General features: G+C 41.3%; 8 non-coding genes across 8 annotated transcripts; all 8 read left to right on the top strand.

Moving 5' to 3' along the window:
- The first annotated feature begins 1,915 nt into the window (after window positions 1-1,915).
- On the top strand, window positions 1,916-2,078 carry LOC145982925 (U1 spliceosomal RNA). The gene has a single exon (XR_014441204.1). It is a non-coding gene; the product is annotated as a U1 spliceosomal RNA (small nuclear RNA).
- A 2,529-nt stretch (window positions 2,079-4,607) lies between these two features.
- Window positions 4,608-4,770, top strand: LOC145982911 (U1 spliceosomal RNA). The gene has a single exon (XR_014441190.1). It is a non-coding gene; the product is annotated as a U1 spliceosomal RNA (small nuclear RNA).
- A 2,693-nt stretch (window positions 4,771-7,463) lies between these two features.
- LOC145982924 (U1 spliceosomal RNA) lies at window positions 7,464-7,626 on the top strand. The gene has a single exon (XR_014441203.1). It is a non-coding gene; the product is annotated as a U1 spliceosomal RNA (small nuclear RNA).
- A 2,529-nt stretch (window positions 7,627-10,155) lies between these two features.
- LOC145982910 (U1 spliceosomal RNA) lies at window positions 10,156-10,318 on the top strand. Its single transcript, XR_014441189.1, has one exon. It is a non-coding gene; the product is annotated as a U1 spliceosomal RNA (small nuclear RNA).
- Window positions 10,319-12,848: 2,530 nt separating this feature from the next.
- Window positions 12,849-13,011, top strand: LOC145982914 (U1 spliceosomal RNA). The gene has a single exon (XR_014441193.1). It is a non-coding gene; the product is annotated as a U1 spliceosomal RNA (small nuclear RNA).
- Window positions 13,012-15,540: 2,529 nt separating this feature from the next.
- Window positions 15,541-15,703, top strand: LOC145982909 (U1 spliceosomal RNA). Its single transcript, XR_014441188.1, has one exon. It is a non-coding gene; the product is annotated as a U1 spliceosomal RNA (small nuclear RNA).
- A 2,529-nt stretch (window positions 15,704-18,232) lies between these two features.
- Window positions 18,233-18,395, top strand: LOC145982908 (U1 spliceosomal RNA). The gene has a single exon (XR_014441187.1). It is a non-coding gene; the product is annotated as a U1 spliceosomal RNA (small nuclear RNA).
- Window positions 18,396-20,925: 2,530 nt separating this feature from the next.
- Window positions 20,926-21,088, top strand: LOC145982907 (U1 spliceosomal RNA). Its single transcript, XR_014441186.1, has one exon. It is a non-coding gene; the product is annotated as a U1 spliceosomal RNA (small nuclear RNA).
- The last annotated feature ends 1,421 nt before the right edge of the window (window positions 21,089-22,509 follow it).

Raw genomic sequence — 22,509 nt, 5'->3', positions numbered from 1 at the left:
TCACCGCCCGTTGAAGGCGTGAACATTTTAAAAAGTTGTGCTGCAATACTTAGGAATGTATACCTTACATTCGAAGAGATTTGACAAATACGCTAGCTTATTTATGCTAAAAATGATCGCAAGTGACAGGATAAGAATGAGTGGTTAACGACAATTCCTCTAAATGCTACGTAAATATTGTATTTTGCATTTACGTCGCTTTCCTTTCATATTTACTAATTGCGACGACAAGGATGAATGAATTATAAGTACGTGATGAAAGGACACTCGTACGGCTCACAACAACATGCCTAGGTCAAGACTCGAACACAGGGAGCTTCAAATGATGAGTAAAATTTTTAGTAAATTCGGATGCACATTTATGTGAAAATTTCTGCTAAACCGTGTTTTTGAGTTTGTGATGTAAATATTCCAGTTTTATGCACAGATAGGTTAACTTGGACCGGACCTTCAGTTTAGAGTGGGATCCGAGCCATTATGTGTCTCGACCGAGTATCGTTCCCCTGACCCCTCGATTAATAGACGATAACAGCTTTAGAGTGCGACTTGTTTGAAGCATAGCAAGCAGGCAGTGTTCCGGCACCTTTATACATGATTGATTGATTTAGTTTATTTTACTTCGCGTTTTGTGACTCTTGGCTAATTTGCGAAGATGGGGATGAGTGATGAAATGATGAAATTGATTAATGGACATTCACAAACAACCAAGCCCGACCGGGATACGAACCCGGGACCCTCGGCGTCGCAGCGCCTTTATACATGAGTTACATATGCTGTTTAGATAGAAACTTATGTTTTGTTTTTTTTAACCTGCGCTTGAAGTGAAAAATTGTGTCTGGTAGAATGTTTAAAGAAACCGTGGAGGAGGTGTCATTTTTAGATGTGACGTGGTGAAAATAAGACATTGCATACTAGAATTTTGTCATCCTCGCGTCCCCCCTCCCACCGAGCACTATTTGTAGCGAAGGTTCTTGATTTGACATTTTTGCATGTAATAGGCACAAGAAGAGATATTTTTTCGTTGTCCATAAGTTTTTCATAGTTGAAGTCGAATTTGTTGTCTGGTAGGCTAATCGGGACTGGACGTACAGTTTGGAGTGGAACCGAAAGACAGTCAAATGTGGCTCCACTTGGAGTGAGTGAATCCAATACAGCGGTAGCAGTAGGCCATCGGGAAGACCCGAGATTTGTCTTGGAGGACAAGCAACCCGAAAAGAGACCGACAAGTGCAAATTGAGATGTGATTGATAAGATGACAGGTAATTGCAACTGAAGACACATATAAGTCTATAGATATATATAGACGCGGCAGTTCTTCTCGGTACGGTACATCCCTCTCGCATTTCCTCCCTTAACGTTCCTGATAAACGACAAATTGCGTGAAGAAAACCCAAAGCATTTCTGTCGCCATCAGTCTACTTTCTTTCCTTTTTTGACGAGGAAATTTTCATTCTTTAAGACCAGACGAGTGGAACCCATCCTATTTTCGAGCGTGAATGGGAGAAGGTTGGTTTCGGACATGCAATAATCGAACTGTACGTGATCCCTGAACCAAAACGTATGTCACGTGATTGACATGACGCTGAAGGGGACAGAAATCGAGAAAGCCAGCCAGCAAGGAAGATTCGTATGTGAAAGTTGAACGTAGTGTGGAGAATGTTGGAGTAAGTAAACGTTTCTCAATAGATGGCAGCACAAGGAGTAGCTTGTTTTCCTCCCTTAAAAAGGTCGTTCAAATTTTACTTGTGAAGATAAGTTAAACATATTTATTTGTAGATATATTGTCTGTGTAAAGTGTGCATAGCAATTATAAGTTATCACTGACAAGTTGCGAAAGACTTTGAGATATGTGGAAACACTCGATGGGAGTTTGTTGAGAAGATAGAGTAGTATGTGAGAGGTTTCTGGTCGAGGCATACTTACCTGGCGTAGGGGCTACCGTGATCAGCAAGGCGGTTCCCCCGGGGTGAGGCTCTTCCATTGCACTTCGGTTGGGCTGACCCCCGCGAATATCCCAAACGTGGATATCTCGGGCGCGTAATTTTTGTTAGTAGGGACTGCGTTCGCGCCGTACCTGAAAAATAAATGGATAACAATAAATGTACCTTTTCGTAATGTTAAGTTCCGTCGGTTTTTTGGGAGGATTGTTTCGTGATAAACTTGTTGAGAGCTGCGATCCCGTGAGGAGTTTAGTTCGCCAAGAAATTGGCTGACCCAGTCGGAAAGGACAGACCAGATGGACGATCTGTTTTCTTTCTGCCTGCCTACAAGACCCAATCACATCAGAGAAGAAAGTTTCGGAATATTCAATAAATAATCTTTCAAGAGAGTTGACGTTGCCAACCGTCCTGATTTGGAACCTAAGGAACGGCACCTCGCTCTCGGTTTCAAATATGGAAATCGGACTGACTCCCTTTGCTTCCAGAGCCTCCCGTTCCCTTTTCGCGTGCACTGCATTCGTTCTGGACATGGCGTAGAATGTTATAAGCGCCAACATAACGTCCAAACTTCATGATGTTGGTAGTCGTCCTACATATTAGCAGAGATCTAAAAGATGTTTTCGTTGCTTCGAAATTACCATTCCAATCACGAATTCCCCTGAATAAACAGTTGTCTGATTTTTAAGAATTTGTAAGATTACATATTAACGAGATACCATATTTATAATGAAAAGTATTCCGTCATGGAAACTGAACCACGTCGTTCCAGTACTGCCAGCCTCGGTGCTAGCAACAATACATCCTTTAGTAGAAAAATAAACCAATCAAATGAACTAGTTTTTCTTGCTTGTTGAATACATAATACTTATGTTTCCAAATTCAAATTGGACATTTTATGTATTAATATTGGCTTCACCTTCACCGCCCGTTGAAGGCGTGAACATTTTAAAAAGTTGTGCTGCAATACTTAGGAATGTATACCTTACATTCGAAGAGATTTGACAAATACGCTAGCTTATTTATGCTAAAAATGATCGCAAGTGACAGGATAAGAATGAGTGGTTAACGACAATTCCTCTAAATGCTACGTAAATATTGTATTTTGCATTTACGTCGCTTTCCTTTCATATTTACTAATTGCGACGACAAGGATGAATGAATTATAAGTACGTGATGAAAGGACACTCGTACGGCTCACAACAACATGCCTAGGTCAAGACTCGAACACAGGGAGCTTCAAATGATGGGTAAAATTTTTAGTAAATTCGGATGCACATTTATGTGAAAATTTCTGCTAAACCGTGTTTTTGAGTTTGTGATGTAAATATTCCAGTTTTATGCACAGATAGGTTAACTTGGACCGGACCTACAGTTTAGAGTGGGATCCGAGCCATTATGTGTCTCGACCGAGTATCGTTCCCCTGACCCCTCGATTAATAGACGATAACAGCTTTAGAGTGCGACTTGTTTGAAGCATAGCAAGCAGGCAGTGTTCCGGCACCTTTATACATGAGTTACATATGCTGTTTAGATAGAAACTTATGTTTTTGTTTTGTTTTAACCTGCGCTTGAAGTGAAAAATTGTGTCTGGAAGAATGTTTAAAGAAACCGTGGAGGAGGTGTCATTTTTAGATGTGACGTGGTGAAAATGAGACATTGCATAGGAGAATTTTGTCATCCTCGCGTCCCCCCTCCCACCGAGCACTATTTGTAGCGAAGGTTCTTGATTTGACATTTTTGCATGTAATAGGCACAAGAAGAGAGATTTTTTCGTTGTCCATAAGTTTTTCAAAGTTGAAGTCGAATTTGTTGTCTGGTAGGCTAATCGGGACTAGACGTACAGTTTGGAGTGGAACCGAAAGACAGTCAAATGTGGCTCCACTTGGAGTGAGTGAATCCAATACAGCGGTAGCAGTAGGCCATCGGGAAGACCCGAGATTTGTCTTGGAGGACAAGCAACCCGAAAAGAGACTGACAAGTGCAAATTGAGATGTGATTGATAAGATGACAGGTAATTGCAACTGAAGACACATATAAGTCTATAGATATATATAGACGCGGCAGGTCTTCTCGGTACGGTACATCCCTCTCGCATTTCCTTCCTTAACGTTCCTGATAAACGACAAATTGCGTGAAGAAAACCCAAAGCATTTCTGTCGCCATCAGTCTACTTTCTTTCCTTTTTTGACGAGGAAATTTCCATTCTTTAAGACCAGACGAGTGGAACCCATCCTATTTTCGAGCGTGAATGGGAGAAGGTTGGTTTCGGACATGCAATAATCGAACTGTACGTGATCCCTGAACCAAAACGTATGTCACGTGATTGACATGACGCTGAAGGGGACAGAAATCGAGAAAGCCAGCCAGCCAGGAAGATTCGTATGTGAAAGTTGAACGTAGTGTGGAGAATGTTGGAGTAAGTAAACGTTTCTCAATAGATGGCAGCACAAGGAGTAGCTTGTTTTCCTCCCTTAAAAAGGTCGTTCAAATTTTACTTGTGAAGATAAGTTAAACATATTTATTTGTAGATATATTGTCTGTGTAAAGTGTGCATAGCAATTATAAGTTATCACTGACAAGTTGCGAAAGACTTTGAGATATGTGGAAACACTCGATGGGAGTTTGTTGAGAAGATAGAGTAGGATGTGAGAGGTTTCTGGTCGAGGCATACTTACCTGGCGTAGGGGCTACCGTGATCAGCAAGGCGGTTCCCCCGGGGTGAGGCTCTTCCATTGCACTTCGGTTGGGCTGACCCCCGCGAATATCCCAAACGTGGATATCTCGGGCGCGTAATTTTTGTTAGTAGGGACTGCGTTCGCGCCGTCCCTGAAAAATAAATGGATAACAATAAATGTACCTTTTCGTAATGTTAAGTTCGGTCGGTTTTTTGGGAGGATTGTTTCGTGATAAACTTGTTGAGAGCTGCGATCCCGTGAGGAGTTTAGTTCGCCAAGAAATTGGCTGATCCAGTCGGAAAGGACAGACCAGATGGACGATCTGTTTTCTTTCTGCCTGCCTACAAGACCCAATCAGATCAGAGAAGAAAGTTTCGGAATATTCAATAAATAATCTTTCAAGAGAGTTGACGTTGCCAATCGTCCTGATTTGGAACCTAAGGAACGGCACCTCGCTCTCGGTTTCAAATATGGAAATCGGACTGACTCCCTTTGCTTCCAGAGCCTCGTTCCCTTTTCGCGTGCACTGCATTCGTTCTGGACATGGCGTAGAATGTTATAAGCGCCAACATAACGTCCAAACTTCATGATGTTGGTAGTCGTCCTACATATTAGCAGAGATCTCAAAGATGTTTTCGTTGCTTCGAAATTACCATTCCAATCACGAATTCCCCTGAATAAACAGTTGTCTGATTTTTAAGAATTTGTAAGATTACATATTAACGAGATACCATATTTATAATGAAAAGTATTCCATCATGGAAACTGAACCACGTCGTTCCAGTACTGCCAGCCTCGGTGCTAGCAACAATACATCCTTTAGTAGAAAAATAAACCAATCAAATGAACTAGTTTTTCTTGCTTGTTGAATACATAATACTTATGTTTCCAAATTCAAATTGGACATTTTATGTATTAATATTGGCTTCACCTTCACCGCCCGTTGAAGGCGTGAACATTTTAAAAAGTTGTGCTGCAATACTTAGGAATGTATACCTTACATTCGAAGAGATTTGACAAATACGCTAGCTTATTTATGCTAAAAATGATCGCAAGTGACAGGATAAGAATGAGTGGTTAACGACAATTCCTCTAAATGCTACGTAAATATTGTATTTTGCATTTACGTCGCTTTCCTTTCATATTTACTAATTGCGACGACAAGGATGAATGAATTATAAGTACGTGATGAAAGGACACTCGTACGGCTCACAACAACATGCCTAGGTCAAGACTCGAACACAGGGAGCTTCAAATGATGAGTAAAATTTTTAGTAAATTCGGATGCACATTTATGTGAAAATTTCTGCTAAACCGTGTTTTTGAGTTTGTGATGTAAATATTCCAGTTTTATGCACAGATAGGTTAACTTGGACCGGACCTTCAGTTTAGAGTGGGATCCGAGCCATTATGTGTCTCGACCGAGTATCGTTCCCCTGACCCCTCGATTAATAGACGATAACAGCTTTAGAGTGCGACTTGTTTGAAGCATAGCAAGCAGGCAGTGTTCCGGCACCTTTATACATGATTGATTGATTTAGTTTATTTTACTTCGCGTTTTGTGACTCTTGGCTAATTTGCGAAGATGGGGATGAGTGATGAAATGATGAAATTGATTAATGGACATTCACAAACAACCAAGCCCGACCGGGATACGAACCCGGGACCCTCGGCGTCGCAGCGCCTTTATACATGAGTTACATATGCTGTTTAGATAGAAACTTATGTTTTGTTTTTTTTAACCTGCGCTTGAAGTGAAAAATTGTGTCTGGTAGAATGTTTAAAGAAACCGTGGAGGAGGTGTCATTTTTAGATGTGACGTGGTGAAAATAAGACATTGCATACTAGAATTTTGTCATCCTCGCGTCCCCCCTCCCACCGAGCACTATTTGTAGCGAAGGTTCTTGATTTGACATTTTTGCATGTAATAGGCACAAGAAGAGATATTTTTTCGTTGTCCATAAGTTTTTCATAGTTGAAGTCGAATTTGTTGTCTGGTAGGCTAATCGGAACTGGACGTACAGTTTGGAGTGGAACCGAAAGACAGTCAAATGTGGCTCCACTTGGAGTGAGTGAATCCAATACAGCGGTAGCAGTAGGCCATCGGGAAGACCCGAGATTTGTCTTGGAGGACAAGCAACCCGAAAAGAGACCGACAAGTGCAAATTGAGATGTGATTGATAAGATGACAGGTAATTGCAACTGAAGACACATATAAGTCTATAGATATATATAGACGCGGCAGTTCTTCTCGGTACGGTACATCCCTCTCGCATTTCCTCCCTTAACGTTCCTGATAAACGACAAATTGCGTGAAGAAAACCCAAAGCATTTCTGTCGCCATCAGTCTACTTTCTTTCCTTTTTTGACGAGGAAATTTTCATTCTTTAAGACCAGACGAGTGGAACCCATCCTATTTTCGAGCGTGAATGGGAGAAGGTTGGTTTCGGACATGCAATAATCGAACTGTACGTGATCCCTGAACCAAAACGTATGTCACGTGATTGACATGACGCTGAAGGGGACAGAAATCGAGAAAGCCAGCCAGCAAGGAAGATTCGTATGTGAAAGTTGAACGTAGTGTGGAGAATGTTGGAGTAAGTAAACGTTTCTCAATAGATGGCAGCACAAGGAGTAGCTTGTTTTCCTCCCTTAAAAAGGTCGTTCAAATTTTACTTGTGAAGATAAGTTAAACATATTTATTTGTAGATATATTGTCTGTGTAAAGTGTGCATAGCAATTATAAGTTATCACTGACAAGTTGCGAAAGACTTTGAGATATGTGGAAACACTCGATGGGAGTTTGTTGAGAAGATAGAGTAGTATGTGAGAGGTTTCTGGTCGAGGCATACTTACCTGGCGTAGGGGCTACCGTGATCAGCAAGGCGGTTCCCCCGGGGTGAGGCTCTTCCATTGCACTTCGGTTGGGCTGACCCCCGCGAATATCCCAAACGTGGATATCTCGGGCGCGTAATTTTTGTTAGTAGGGACTGCGTTCGCGCCGTACCTGAAAAATAAATGGATAACAATAAATGTACCTTTTCGTAATGTTAAGTTCCGTCGGTTTTTTGGGAGGATTGTTTCGTGATAAACTTGTTGAGAGCTGCGATCCCGTGAGGAGTTTAGTTCGCCAAGAAATTGGCTGACCCAGTCGGAAAGGACAGACCAGATGGACGATCTGTTTTCTTTCTGCCTGCCTACAAGACCCAATCACATCAGAGAAGAAAGTTTCGGAATATTCAATAAATAATCTTTCAAGAGAGTTGACGTTGCCAACCGTCCTGATTTGGAACCTAAGGAACGGCACCTCGCTCTCGGTTTCAAATATGGAAATCGGACTGACTCCCTTTGCTTCCAGAGCCTCCCGTTCCCTTTTCGCGTGCACTGCATTCGTTCTGGACATGGCGTAGAATGTTATAAGCGCCAACATAACGTCCAAACTTCATGATGTTGGTAGTCGTCCTACATATTAGCAGAGATCTAAAAGATGTTTTCGTTGCTTCGAAATTACCATTCCAATCACGAATTCCCCTGAATAAACAGTTGTCTGATTTTTAAGAATTTGTAAGATTACATATTAACGAGATACCATATTTATAATGAAAAGTATTCCGTCATGGAAACTGAACCACGTCGTTCCAGTACTGCCAGCCTCGGTGCTAGCAACAATACATCCTTTAGTAGAAAAATAAACCAATCAAATGAACTAGTTTTTCTTGCTTGTTGAATACATAATACTTATGTTTCCAAATTCAAATTGGACATTTTATGTATTAATATTGGCTTCACCTTCACCGCCCGTTGAAGGCGTGAACATTTTAAAAAGTTGTGCTGCAATACTTAGGAATGTATACCTTACATTCGAAGAGATTTGACAAATACGCTAGCTTATTTATGCTAAAAATGATCGCAAGTGACAGGATAAGAATGAGTGGTTAACGACAATTCCTCTAAATGCTACGTAAATATTGTATTTTGCATTTACGTCGCTTTCCTTTCATATTTACTAATTGCGACGACAAGGATGAATGAATTATAAGTACGTGATGAAAGGACACTCGTACGGCTCACAACAACATGCCTAGGTCAAGACTCGAACACAGGGAGCTTCAAATGATGGGTAAAATTTTTAGTAAATTCGGATGCACATTTATGTGAAAATTTCTGCTAAACCGTGTTTTTGAGTTTGTGATGTAAATATTCCAGTTTTATGCACAGATAGGTTAACTTGGACCGGACCTACAGTTTAGAGTGGGATCCGAGCCATTATGTGTCTCGACCGAGTATCGTTCCCCTGACCCCTCGATTAATAGACGATAACAGCTTTAGAGTGCGACTTGTTTGAAGCATAGCAAGCAGGCAGTGTTCCGGCACCTTTATACATGAGTTACATATGCTGTTTAGATAGAAACTTATGTTTTTGTTTTGTTTTAACCTGCGCTTGAAGTGAAAAATTGTGTCTGGGAGAATGTTTAAAGAAACCGTGGAGGAGGTGTCATTTTTAGATGTGACGTGGTGAAAATGAGACATTGCATAGGAGAATTTTGTCATCCTCGCGTCCCCCCTCCCACCGAGCACTATTTGTAGCGAAGGTTCTTGATTTGACATTTTTGCATGTAATAGGCACAAGAAGAGAGATTTTTTCGTTGTCCATAAGTTTTTCAAAGTTGAAGTCGAATTTGTTGTCTGGTAGGCTAATCGGGACTAGACGTACAGTTTGGAGTGGAACCGAAAGACAGTCAAATGTGGCTCCACTTGGAGTGAGTGAATCCAATACAGCGGTAGCAGTAGGCCATCGGGAAGACCCGAGATTTGTCTTGGAGGACAAGCAACCCGAAAAGAGACCGACAAGTGCAAATTGAGATGTGATTGATAAGATGACAGGTAATTGCAACTGAAGACACATATAAGTCTATAGATATATATAGACGCGGCAGGTCTTCTCGGTACGGTACATCCCTCTCGCATTTCCTTCCTTAACGTTCCTGATAAACGACAAATTGCGTGAAGAAAACCCAAAGCATTTCTGTCGCCATCAGTCTACTTTCTTTCCTTTTTTGACGAGGAAATTTCCATTCTTTAAGACCAGACGAGTGGAACCCATCCTATTTTCGAGCGTGAATGGGAGAAGGTTGGTTTCGGACATGCAATAATCGAACTGTACGTGATCCCTGAACCAAAACGTATGTCACGTGATTGACATGACGCTGAAGGGGACAGAAATCGAGAAAGCCAGCCAGCCAGGAAGATTCGTATGTGAAAGTTGAACGTAGTGTGGAGAATGTTGGAGTAAGTAAACGTTTCTCAATAGATGGCAGCACAAGGAGTAGCTTGTTTTCCTCCCTTAAAAAGGTCGTTCAAATTTTACTTGTGAAGATAAGTTAAACATATTTATTTGTAGATATATTGTCTGTGTAAAGTGTGCATAGCAATTATAAGTTATCACTGACAAGTTGCGAAAGACTTTGAGATATGTGGAAACACTCGATGGGAGTTTGTTGAGAAGATAGAGTAGGATGTGAGAGGTTTCTGGTCGAGGCATACTTACCTGGCGTAGGGGCTACCGTGATCAGCAAGGCGGTTCCCCCGGGGTGAGGCTCTTCCATTGCACTTCGGTTGGGCTGACCCCCGCGAATATCCCAAACGTGGATATCTCGGGCGCGTAATTTTTGTTAGTAGGGACTGCGTTCGCGCCGTCCCTGAAAAATAAATGGATAACAATAAATGTACCTTTTCGTAATGTTAAGTTCGGTCGGTTTTTTGGGAGGATTGTTTCGTGATAAACTTGTTGAGAGCTGCGATCCCGTGAGGAGTTTAGTTCGCCAAGAAATTGGCTGATCCAGTCGGAAAGGACAGACCAGATGGACGATCTGTTTTCTTTCTGCCTGCCTACAAGACCCAATCAGATCAGAGAAGAAAGTTTCGGAATATTCAATAAATAATCTTTCAAGAGAGTTGACGTTGCCAATCGTCCTGATTTGGAACCTAAGGAACGGCACCTCGCTCTCGGTTTCAAATATGGAAATCGGACTGACTCCCTTTGCTTCCAGAGCCTCCCGTTCCCTTTTCGCGTGCACTGCATTCGTTCTGGACATGGCGTAGAATGTTATAAGCGCCAACATAACGTCCAAACTTCATGATGTTGGTAGTCGTCCTACATATTAGCAGAGATCTCAAAGATGTTTTCGTTGCTTCGAAATTACCATTCCAATCACGAATTCCCCTGAATAAACAGTTGTCTGATTTTTAAGAATTTGTAAGATTACATATTAACGAGATACCATATTTATAATGAAAAGTATTCCGTCATGGAAACTGAACCACGTCGTTCCAGTACTGCCAGCCTCGGTGCTAGCAACAATACATCCTTTAGTAGAAAAATAAACCAATCAAATGAACTAGTTTTTCTTGCTTGTTGAATACATAATACTTATGTTTCCAAATTCAAATTGGACATTTTATGTATTAATATTGGCTTCACCTTCACCGCCCGTTGAAGGCGTGAACATTTTAAAAAGTTGTGCTGCAATACTTAGGAATGTATACCTTACATTCGAAGAGATTTGACAAATACGCTAGCTTATTTATGCTAAAAATGATCGCAAGTGACAGGATAAGAATGAGTGGTTAACGACAATTCCTCTAAATGCTACGTAAATATTGTATTTTGCATTTACGTCGCTTTCCTTTCATATTTACTAATTGCGACGACAAGGATGAATGAATTATAAGTACGTGATGAAAGGACACTCGTACGGCTCACAACAACATGCCTAGGTCAAGACTCGAACACAGGGAGCTTCAAATGATGAGTAAAATTTTTAGTAAATTCGGATGCACATTTATGTGAAAATTTCTGCTAAACCGTGTTTTTGAGTTTGTGATGTAAATATTCCAGTTTTATGCACAGATAGGTTAACTTGGACCGGACCTACAGTTTAGAGTGGGATCCGAGCCATTATGTGTCTCGACCGAGTATCGTTCCCCTGACCCCTCGATTAATAGACGATAACAGCTTTAGAGTGCGACTTGTTTGAAGCATAGCAAGCAGGCAGTGTTCCGGCACCTTTATACATGAGTTACATATGCTGTTTAGATAGAAACTTATGTTTTTGTTTTGTTTTTAACCTGCGCTTGAAGTGAAAAATTGTGTCTGGGAGAATGTTTAAAGAAACCGTGGAGGAGGTGTCATTTTTAGATGTGACGTGGTGAAAATGAGACATTGCATAGGAGAATTTTGTCATCCTCGCGTCCCCCCTCCCACCGAGCACTATTTGTAGCGAAGGTTCTTGATTTGACATTTTTGCATGTAATAGGCACAAGAAGAGAGATTTTTTCGTTGTCCATAAGTTTTTCAAAGTTGAAGTCGAATTTGTTGTCTGGTAGCCTAATCGGGACTGGACGTACAGTTTGGAGTGGAACCGAAAGACAGTCAAATGTGGCTCCACTTGGAGTGAGTGAATCCAATACAGCGGTAGCAGTAGGCCATCGGGAAGACCCGAGATTTGTCTTGGAGGACAAGCAACCCGAAAAGAGACCGACAAGTGCAAATTGAGATGTGATTGATAAGATGACAGGTAATTGCAACTGAAGACACATATAAGTCTATAGATATATATAGACGCGGCAGGTCTTCTCGGTACGGTACATCCCTCTCGCATTTCCTTCCTTAACGTTCCTGATAAACGACAAATTGCGTGAAGAAAACCCAAAGCATTTCTGTCGCCATCAGTCTACTTTCTTTCCTTTTTTGACGAGGAAATTTCCATTCTTTAAGACCAGACGAGTGGAACCCATCCTATTTTCGAGCGTGAATGGGAGAAGGATGGTTTCGGACATGCAATAATCGAACTGTATGTGATCCCTGAACCAAAACGTATGTCACGTGATTGACATGACGCTGAAGGGGACAGAAATCGAGAAAGCCAGCCAGCCAGGAAGATTCGTATGTGAAAGTTGAACGTAGTGTGGAGAATGTTGGAGTAAGTAAACGTTTCTCAATAGATGGCAGCACAAGGAGTAGCTTGTTTTCCTCCCTTAAAAAGGTCGTTCAAATTTTACTTGTGAAGATAAGTTAAACATATTTATTTGTAGATATATTGTCTGTGTAAAGTGTGCATAGCAATTATAAGTTATCACTGACAAGTTGCGAAAGACTTTGAGATATGTGGAAACACTCGATGGGAGTTTGTTGAGAAGATAGAGTAGGATGTGAGAGGTTTCTGGTCGAGGCATACTTACCTGGCGTAGGGGCTACCGTGATCAGCAAGGCGGTTCCCCCGGGGTGAGGCTCTTCCATTGCACTTCGGTTGGGCTGACCCCCGCGAATATCCCAAACGTGGATATCTCGGGCGCGTAATTTTTGTTAGTAGGGATTGCGTTCGCGCCGTCCCTGAAAAATAAATGGATAACAATAAATGTACCTTTTCGTAATGTTAAGTTCGGTCGGTTTTTTGGGAGGATTGTTTCGTGATAAACTTGTTGAGAGCTGCGATCCCGTGAGGAGTTTAGTTCGCCAAGAAATTGACTGACCCAGTCGGAAAGGACAGACCAGATGGACGATCTGTTTTCTTTCTGCCTGCCTACAAGACCCAATCAGATCAGAGAAGAAAGTTTCGGAATATTCAATAAATAATCTTTCAAGAGAGTTGACGTTGCCAACCGTCCTGATTTGGAACCTAAGGAACGGCACCTCGCTCTCGGTTTCAAATATGGAAATCGGACTGACTCCCTTTGCTTCCAGAGCCTCCCGTTCCCTTTTCGCGTGCACTGCATTCGTTCTGGACATGGCGTAGAATGTTATAAGCGCCAACATAACGTCCAAACTTCATGATGTTGGTAGTCGTCCTACATATTAGCAGAGATCTCAAACATGTTTTCGTTGCTTCGAAATTACCATTCCAATCACGAATTCCCCTGAATAAACAGTTGTCTGATTTTTAAGAATTTGTAAGATTACATATTAACGAGATACCATATTTATAATGAAAAGTATTCCGTCATGGAAACTGAACCACGTCGTTCCAGTACTGCCAGCCTCGGTGCTAGCAACAATACATCCTTTAGTAGAAAAATAAACCAATCAAATGAACTAGTTTTTCTTGCTTGTTGAATACATAATACTTATGTTTCCAAATTCAAATTGGACATTTTATGTATTAATATTGGCTTCACCTTCACCGCCCGTTGAAGGCGTGAACATTTTAAAAAGTTGTGCTGCAATACTTAGGAATGTATACCTTACATTCGAAGAGATTTGACAAATACGCTAGCTTATTTATGCTAAAAATGATCGCAAGTGACAGGATAAGAATGAGTGGTTAACGACAATTCCTCTAAATGCTACGTAAATATTGTATTTTGCATTTACGTCGCTTTCCTTTCATATTTACTAATTGCGACGACAAGGATGAATGAATTATAAGTACGTGATGAAAGGACACTCGTACGGCTCACAACAACATGCCTAGGTCAAGACTCGAACACAGGGAGCTTCAAATGATGGGTAAAATTTTTAGTAAATTCGGATGCACATTTATGTGAAAATTTCTGCTAAACCGTGTTTTTGAGTTTGTGATGTAAATATTCCAGTTTTATGCACAGATAGGTTAACTTGGACCGGACCTACAGTTTAGAGTGGGATCCGAGCCATTATGTGTCTCGACCGAGTATCGTTCCCCTGACCCCTCGATTAATAGACGATAACAGCTTTAGAGTGCGACTTGTTTGAAGCATAGCAAGCAGGCAGTGTTCCGGCACCTTTATACATGAGTTACATATGCTGTTTAGATAGAAACTTATGTTTTTGTTTTGTTTTAACCTGCGCTTGAAGTGAAAAATTGTGTCTGGGAGAATGTTTAAAGAAACCGTGGAGGAGGTGTCATTTTTAGATGTGACGTGGTGAAAATGAGACATTGCATAGGAGAATTTTGTCATCCTCGCGTCCCCCCTCCCACCGAGCACTATTTGTAGCGAAGGTTCTTGATTTGACATTTTTGCATGTAATAGGCACAAGAAGAGAGATTTTTTCGTTGTCCATAAGTTTTTCAAAGTTGAAGTCGAATTTGTTGTCTGGTAGGCTAATCGGGACTGGACGTACAGTTTGGAGTGGAACCGAAAGACAGTCAAATGTGGCTCCACTTGGAGTGAGTGAATCCAATACAGCGGTAGCAGTAGGCCATCGGGAAGACCCGAGATTTGTCTTGGAGGACAAGCAACCCGAAAAGAGACCGACAAGTGCAAATTGAGATGTGATTGATAAGATGACAGGTAATTGCAACTGAAGACACATATAAGTCTATAGATATATATAGACGCGGCAGGTCTTCTCGGTACGGTACATCCCTCTCGCATTTCCTTCCTTAACGTTCCTGATAAACGACAAATTGCGTGAAGAAAACCCAAAGCATTTCTGTCGCCATCAGTCTACTTTCTTTCCTTTTTTGACGAGGAAATTTCCATTCTTTAAGACCAGACGAGTGGAACCCATCCTATTTTCGAGCGTGAATGGGAGAAGGTTGGTTTCGGACATGCAATAATCGAACTGTACGTGATCCCTGAACCAAAACGTATGTCACGTGATTGACATGACGCTGAAGGGGACAGAAATCGAGAAAGCCAGCCAGCCAGGAAGATTCGTATGTGAAAGTTGAACGTAGTGTGGAGAATGTTGGAGTAAGTAAACGTTTCTCAATAGATGGCAGCACAAGGAGTAGCTTGTTTTCCTCCCTTAAAAAGGTCGTTCAAATTTTACTTGTGAAGATAAGTTAAACATATTTATTTGTAGATATATTGTCTGTGTAAAGTGTGCATAGCAATTATAAGTTATCACTGACAAGTTGCGAAAGACTTTGAGATATGTGGAAACACTCGATGGGAGTTTGTTGAGAAGATAGAGTAGGATGTGAGAGGTTTCTGGTCGAGGCATACTTACCTGGCGTAGGGGCTACCGTGATCAGCAAGGCGGTTCCCCCGGGGTGAGGCTCTTCCATTGCACTTCGGTTGGGCTGACCCCCGCGAATATCCCAAACGTGGATATCTCGGGCGCGTAATTTTTGTTAGTAGGGACTGCGTTCGCGCCGTCCCTGAAAAATAAATGGATAACAATAAATGTACCTTTTCGTAATGTTAAGTTTGGTCGGTTTTTTGGGAGGATTGTTTCGTGATAAACTTGTTGAGAGCTGCGATCCCGTGAGGAGTTTAGTTCGCCAAGAAATTGGCTGACCCAGTCGGAAAGAACAGACCAGATGGACGATCTGTTTTCTTTCTGCCTGCCTACAAGACCCAATCAGATCAGAGAAGAAAGTTTCGGAATATTCAATAAATAATCTTTCAAGAGAGTTGACGTTGCCAACCGTCCTGATTTGGAACCTAAGGAACGGCACCTCGCTCTCGGTTTCAAATATGGAAATCGGACTGACTCCCTTTGCTTCCAGAGCCTCCCGTTCCCTTTTCGCGTGCACTGCATTCGTTCTGGACATGGCGTAGAATGTTATAAGCGCCAACATAACGTCCAAACTTCATGATGTTGGTAGTCGTCCTACATATTAGCAGAGATCTCAAACATGTTTTCGTTGCTTCGAAATTACCATTCCAATCACGAATTCCCCTGAATAAACAGTTGTCTGATTTTTAAGAATTTGTAAGATTACATATTAACGAGATACCATATTTATAATGAAAAGTATTCCGTCATGGAAACTGAACCACGTCGTTCCAGTACTGCCAGCCTCGGTGCTAGCAACAATACATCCTTTAGTAGAAAAATAAACCAATCAAATGAACTAGTTTTTCTTGCTTGTTGAATACATAATACTTATGTTTCCAAATTCAAATTGGACATTTTATGTATTAATATTGGCTTCACCTTCACCGCCCGTTGAAGGCGTGAACATTTTAAAAAGTTGTGCTGCAATACTTAGGAATGTATACCTTACATTCGAAGAGATTTGACAAATACGCTAGCTTATTTATGCTAAAAATGATCGCAAGTGACAGGATAAGAATGAGTGGTTAACGACAATTCCTCTAAATGCTACGTAAATATTGTATTTTGCATTTACGTCGCTTTCCTTTCATATTTACTAATTGCGACGACAAGGATGAATGAATTATAAGTACGTGATGAAAGGACACTCGTACGGCTCACAACAACATGCCTAGGTCAAGACTCGAACACAGGGAGCTTCAAATGATGGGTAAAATTTTTAGTAAATTCGGATGCACATTTATGTGAAAATTTCTGCTAAACCGTGTTTTTGAGTTTGTGATGTAAATATTCCAGTTTTATGCACAGATAGGTTAACTTGGACCGGACCTACAGTTTAGAGTGGGATCCGAGCCATTATGTGTCTCGACCGAGTATCGTTCCCCTGACCCCTCGATTAATAGACGATAACAGCTTTAGAGTGCGACTTGTTTGAAGCATAGCAAGCAGGCAGTGTTCCGGCACCTTTATACATGAGTTACATATGCTGTTTAGATAGAAACTTATGTTTTTGTTTTGTTTTAACCTGCGCTTGAAGTGAAAAATTGTGTCTGGGAGAATGTTTAAAGAAACCGTGGAGGAGGTGTCATTTTTAGATGTGACGTGGTGAAAATGAGACATTGCATAGGAGAATTTTGTCATCCTCGCGTCCCCCCTCCCACCGAGCACTATTTGTAGCGAAGGTTCTTGATTTGACATTTTTGCATGTAATAGGCACAAGAAGAGAGATTTTTTCGTTGTCCATAAGTTTTTCAAAGTTGAAGTCGAATTTGTTGTCTGGTAGGCTAATCGGGACTGGACGTACAGTTTGGAGTGGAACCGAAAGACAGTCAAATGTGGCTCCACTTGGAGTGAGTGAATCCAATACAGCGGTAGCAGTAGGCCATCGGGAAGACCCGAGATTTGTCTTGGAGGACAAGCAACCCGAAAAGAGACCGACAAGTGCAAATTGAGATGTGATTGATAAGATGACAGGTAATTGCAACTGAAGACACATATAAGTCTATAGATATATATAGACGCGGCAGGTCTTCTCGGTACGGTACATCCCTCTCGCATTTCCTTCCTTAACGTTCCTGATAAACGACAAATTGCGTGAAGAAAACCCAAAGCATTTCTGTCGCCATCAGTCTACTTTCTTTCCTTTTTTGACGAGGAAATTTCCATTCTTTAAGACCAGACGAGTGGAACCCATCCTATTTTCGAGCGTGAATGGGAGAAGGTTGGTTTCGGACATGCAATAATCGAACTGTACGTGATCCCTGAACCAAAACGTATGTCACGTGATTGACATGACGCTGAAGGGGACAGAAATCGAGAAAGCCAGCCAGCCAGGAAGATTCGTATGTGAAAGTTGAACGTAGTGTGGAGAATGTTGGAGTAAGTAAACGTTTCTCAATAGATGGCAGCACAAGGAGTAGCTTGTTTTCCTCCCTTAAAAAGGTCGTTCAAATTTTACTTGTGAAGATAAGTTAAACATATTTATTTGTAGATATATTGTCTGTGTAAAGTGTGCATAGCAATTATAAGTTATCACTGACAAGTTGCGAAAGACTTTGAGATATGTGGAAACACTCGATGGGAGTTTGTTGAGAAGATAGAGTAGGATGTGAGAGGTTTCTGGTCGAGGCATACTTACCTGGCGTAGGGGCTACCGTGATCAGCAAGGCGGTTCCCCCGGGGTGAGGCTCTTCCATTGCACTTCGGTTGGGCTGACCCCCGCGAATATCCCAAACGTGGATATCTCGGGCGCGTAATTTTTGTTAGTAGGGACTGCGTTCGCGCCGTCCCTGAAAAATAAATGGATAACAATAAATGTACCTTTTCGTAATGTTAAGTTTGGTCGGTTTTTTGGGAGGATTGTTTCGTGATAAACTTGTTGAGAGCTGCGATCCCGTGAGGAGTTTAGTTCGCCAAGAAATTGGCTGACCCAGTCGGAAAGAACAGACCAGATGGACGATCTGTTTTCTTTCTGCCTGCCTACAAGACCCAATCAGATCAGAGAAGAAAGTTTCGGAATATTCAATAAATAATCTTTCAAGAGAGTTGACGTTGCCAACCGTCCTGATTTGGAACCTAAGGAACGGCACCTCGCTCTCGGTTTCAAATATGGAAATCGGACTGACTCCCTTTGCTTCCAGAGCCTCCCGTTCCCTTTTCGCGTGCACTGCATTCGTTCTGGACATGGCGTAGAATGTTATAAGCGCCAACATAACGTCCAAACTTCATGATGTTGGTAGTCGTCCTACATATTAGCAGAGATCTCAAAGATGTTTTCGTTGCTTCGAAATTACCATTCCAATCACGAATTCCCCTGAATAAACAGTTGTCTGATTTTTAAGAATTTGTAAGATTACATATTAACGAGATACCATATTTATAATGAAAAGTATTCCGTCATGGAAACTGAACCACGTCGTTCCAGTACTGCCAGCCTCGGTGCTAGCAACAATACATCCTTTAGTAGAAAAATAAACCAATCAAATGAACTAGTTTTTCTTGCTTGTTGAATACATAATACTTATGTTTCCAAATTCAAATTGGACATTTTATGTATTAATATTGGCTTCACCTTCACCGCCCGTTGAAGGCGTGAACATTTTAAAAAGTTGTGCTGCAATACTTAGGAATGTATACCTTACATTCGAAGAGATTTGACAAATACGCTAGCTTATTTATGCTAAAAATGATCGCAAGTGACAGGATAAGAATGAGTGGTTAACGACAATTCCTCTAAATGCTACGTAAATATTGTATTTTGCATTTACGTCGCTTTCCTTTCATATTTACTAATTGCGACGACAAGGATGAATGAATTATAAGTACGTGATGAAAGGACACTCGTACGGCTCACAACAACATGCCTAGGTCAAGACTCGAACACAGGGAGCTTCAAATGATGAGTAAAATTTTTAGTAAATTCGGATGCACATTTATGTGAAAATTTCTGCTAAACCGTGTTTTTGAGTTTGTGATGTAAATATTCCAGTTTTATGCACAGATAGGTTAACTTGGACCGGACCTACAGTTTAGAGTGGGATCCGAGCCATTATGTGTCTCGACCGAGTATCGTTCCCCTGACCCCTCGATTAATAGACGATAACAGCTTTAGAGTGCGACTTGTTTGAAGCATAGCAAGCAGGCAGTGTTCCGGCACCTTTATACATGAGTTACATATGCTGTTTAGATAGAAACTTATGTTTTTGTTTTGTTTTTAACCTGCGCTTGAAGTGAAAAATTGTGTCTGGGAGAATGTTTAAAGAAACCGTGGAGGAGGTGTCATTTTTAGATGTGACGTGGTGAAAATGAGACATTGCATAGGAGAATTTTGTCATCCTCGCGTCCCCCCTCCCACCGAGCACTATTTGTAGCGAAGGTTCTTGATTTGACATTTTTGCATGTAATAGGCACAAGAAGAGAGATTTTTTCGTTGTCCATAAGTTTTTCAAAGTTGAAGTCGAATTTGTTGTCTGGTAGCCTAATCGGGACTGGACGTACAGTTTGGAGTGGAACCGAAAGACAGTCAAATGTGGCTCCACTTGGAGTGAGTGAATCCAATACAGCGGTAGCAGTAGGCCATCGGGAAGACCCGAGATTTGTCTTGGAGGACAAGCAACCCGAAAAGAGACCGACAAGTGCAAATTGAGATGTGATTGATAAGATGACAGGTAATTGCAACTGAAGACACATATAAGTCTATAGATATATATAGACGCGGCAGGTCTTCTCGGTACGGTACATCCCTCTCGCATTTCCTTCCTTAACGTTCCTGATAAACGACAAATTGCGTGAAGAAAACCCAAAGCATTTCTGTCGCCATCAGTCTACTTTCTTTCCTTTTTTGACGAGGAAATTTCCATTCTTTAAGACCAGACGAGTGGAACCCATCCTATTTTCGAGCGTGAATGGGAGAAGGATGGTTTCGGACATGCAATAATCGAACTGTATGTGATCCCTGAACCAAAACGTATGTCACGTGATTGACATGACGCTGAAGGGGACAGAAATCGAGAAAGCCAGCCAGCCAGGAAGATTCGTATGTGAAAGTTGAACGTAGTGTGGAGAATGTTGGAGTAAGTAAACGTTTCTCAATAGATGGCAGCACAAGGAGTAGCTTGTTTTCCTCCCTTAAAAAGGTCGTTCAAATTTTACTTGTGAAGATAAGTTAAACATATTTATTTGTAGATATATTGTCTGTGTAAAGTGTGCATAGCAATTATAAGTTATCACTGACAAGTTGCGAAAGACTTTGAGATATGTGGAAACACTCGATGGGAGTTTGTTGAGAAGATAGAGTAGGATGTGAGAGGTTTCTGGTCGAGGCATACTTACCTGGCGTAGGGGCTACCGTGATCAGCAAGGCGGTTCCCCCGGGGTGAGGCTCTTCCATTGCACTTCGGTTGGGCTGACCCCCGCGAATATCCCAAACGTGGATATCTCGGGCGCGTAATTTTTGTTAGTAGGGACTGCGTTCGCGCCGTCCCTGAAAAATAAATGGATAACAATAAATGTACCTTTTCGTAATGTTAAGTTCGGTCGGTTTTTTGGGAGGATTGTTTCGTGATAAACTTGTTGAGAGCTGCGATCCCGTGAGGAGTTTAGTTCGCCAAGAAATTGACTGACCCAGTCGGAAAGGACAGACCAGATGGACGATCTGTTTTCTTTCTGCCTGCCTACAAGACCCAATCAGATCAGAGAAGAAAGTTTCGGAATATTCAATAAATAATCTTTCAAGAGAGTTGACGTTGCCAACCGTCCTGATTTGGAACCTAAGGAACGGCACCTCGCTCTCGGTTTCAAATATGGAAATCGGACTGACTCCCTTTGCTTCCAGAGCCTCCCGTTCCCTTTTCGCGTGCACTGCATTCGTTCTGGACATGGCGTAGAATGTTATAAGCGCCAACATAACGTCCAAACTTCATGATGTTGGTAGTCGTCCTACATATTAGCAGAGATCTCAAACATGTTTTCGTTGCTTCGAAATTACCATTCCAATCACGAATTCCCCTGAATAAACAGTTGTCTGATTTTTAAGAATTTGTAAGATTACATATTAACGAGATACCATATTTATAATGAAAAGTATTCCGTCATGGAAACTGAACCACGTCGTTCCAGTACTGCCAGCCTCGGTGCTAGCAACAATACATCCTTTAGTAGAAAAATAAACCAATCAAATGAACTAGTTTTTCTTGCTTGTTGAATACATAATACTTATGTTTCCAAATTCAAATTGGACATTTTATGTATTAATATTGGCTTCACCTTCACCGCCCGTTGAAGGCGTGAACATTTTAAAAAGTTGTGCTGCAATACTTAGGAATGTATACCTTACATTCGAAGAGATTTGACAAATACGCTAGCTTATTTATGCTAAAAATGATCGCAAGTGACAGGATAAGAATGAGTGGTTAACGACAATTCCTCTAAATGCTACGTAAATATTGTATTTTGCATTTACGTCGCTTTCCTTTCATATTTACTAATTGCGACGACAAGGATGAATGAATTATAAGTACGTGATGAAAGGACACTCGTACGGCTCACAACAACATGCCTAGGTCAAGACTCGAACACAGGGAGCTTCAAATGATGGGTAAAATTTTTAGTAAATTCGGATGCACATTTATGTGAAAATTTCTGCTAAACCGTGTTTTTGAGTTTGTGATGTAAATATTCCAGTTTTATGCACAGATAGGTTAACTTGGACCGGACCTACAGTTTAGAGTGGGATCCGAGCCATTATGTGTCTCGACCGAGTATCGTTCCCCTGACCCCTCGATTAATAGACGATAACAGCTTTAGAGTGCGACTTGTTTGAAGCATAGCAAGCAGGCAGTGTTCCGGCACCTTTATACATGAGTTACATATGCTGTTTAGATAGAAACTTATGTTTTTGTTTTGTTTT

The sequence above is a fragment of the Lepisma saccharinum genome, unplaced genomic scaffold (genome assembly GCF_977018435.1).
Source record: "Lepisma saccharinum unplaced genomic scaffold, izLepSacc3.1 HAP1_SCAFFOLD_463, whole genome shotgun sequence".
Lineage (NCBI taxonomy): Eukaryota > Metazoa > Arthropoda > Insecta > Zygentoma > Lepismatidae > Lepisma > Lepisma saccharinum.
Note: the sequence above shows the minus strand (reverse complement) of the source record. Positions and strands in the feature narration are given on the sequence as shown.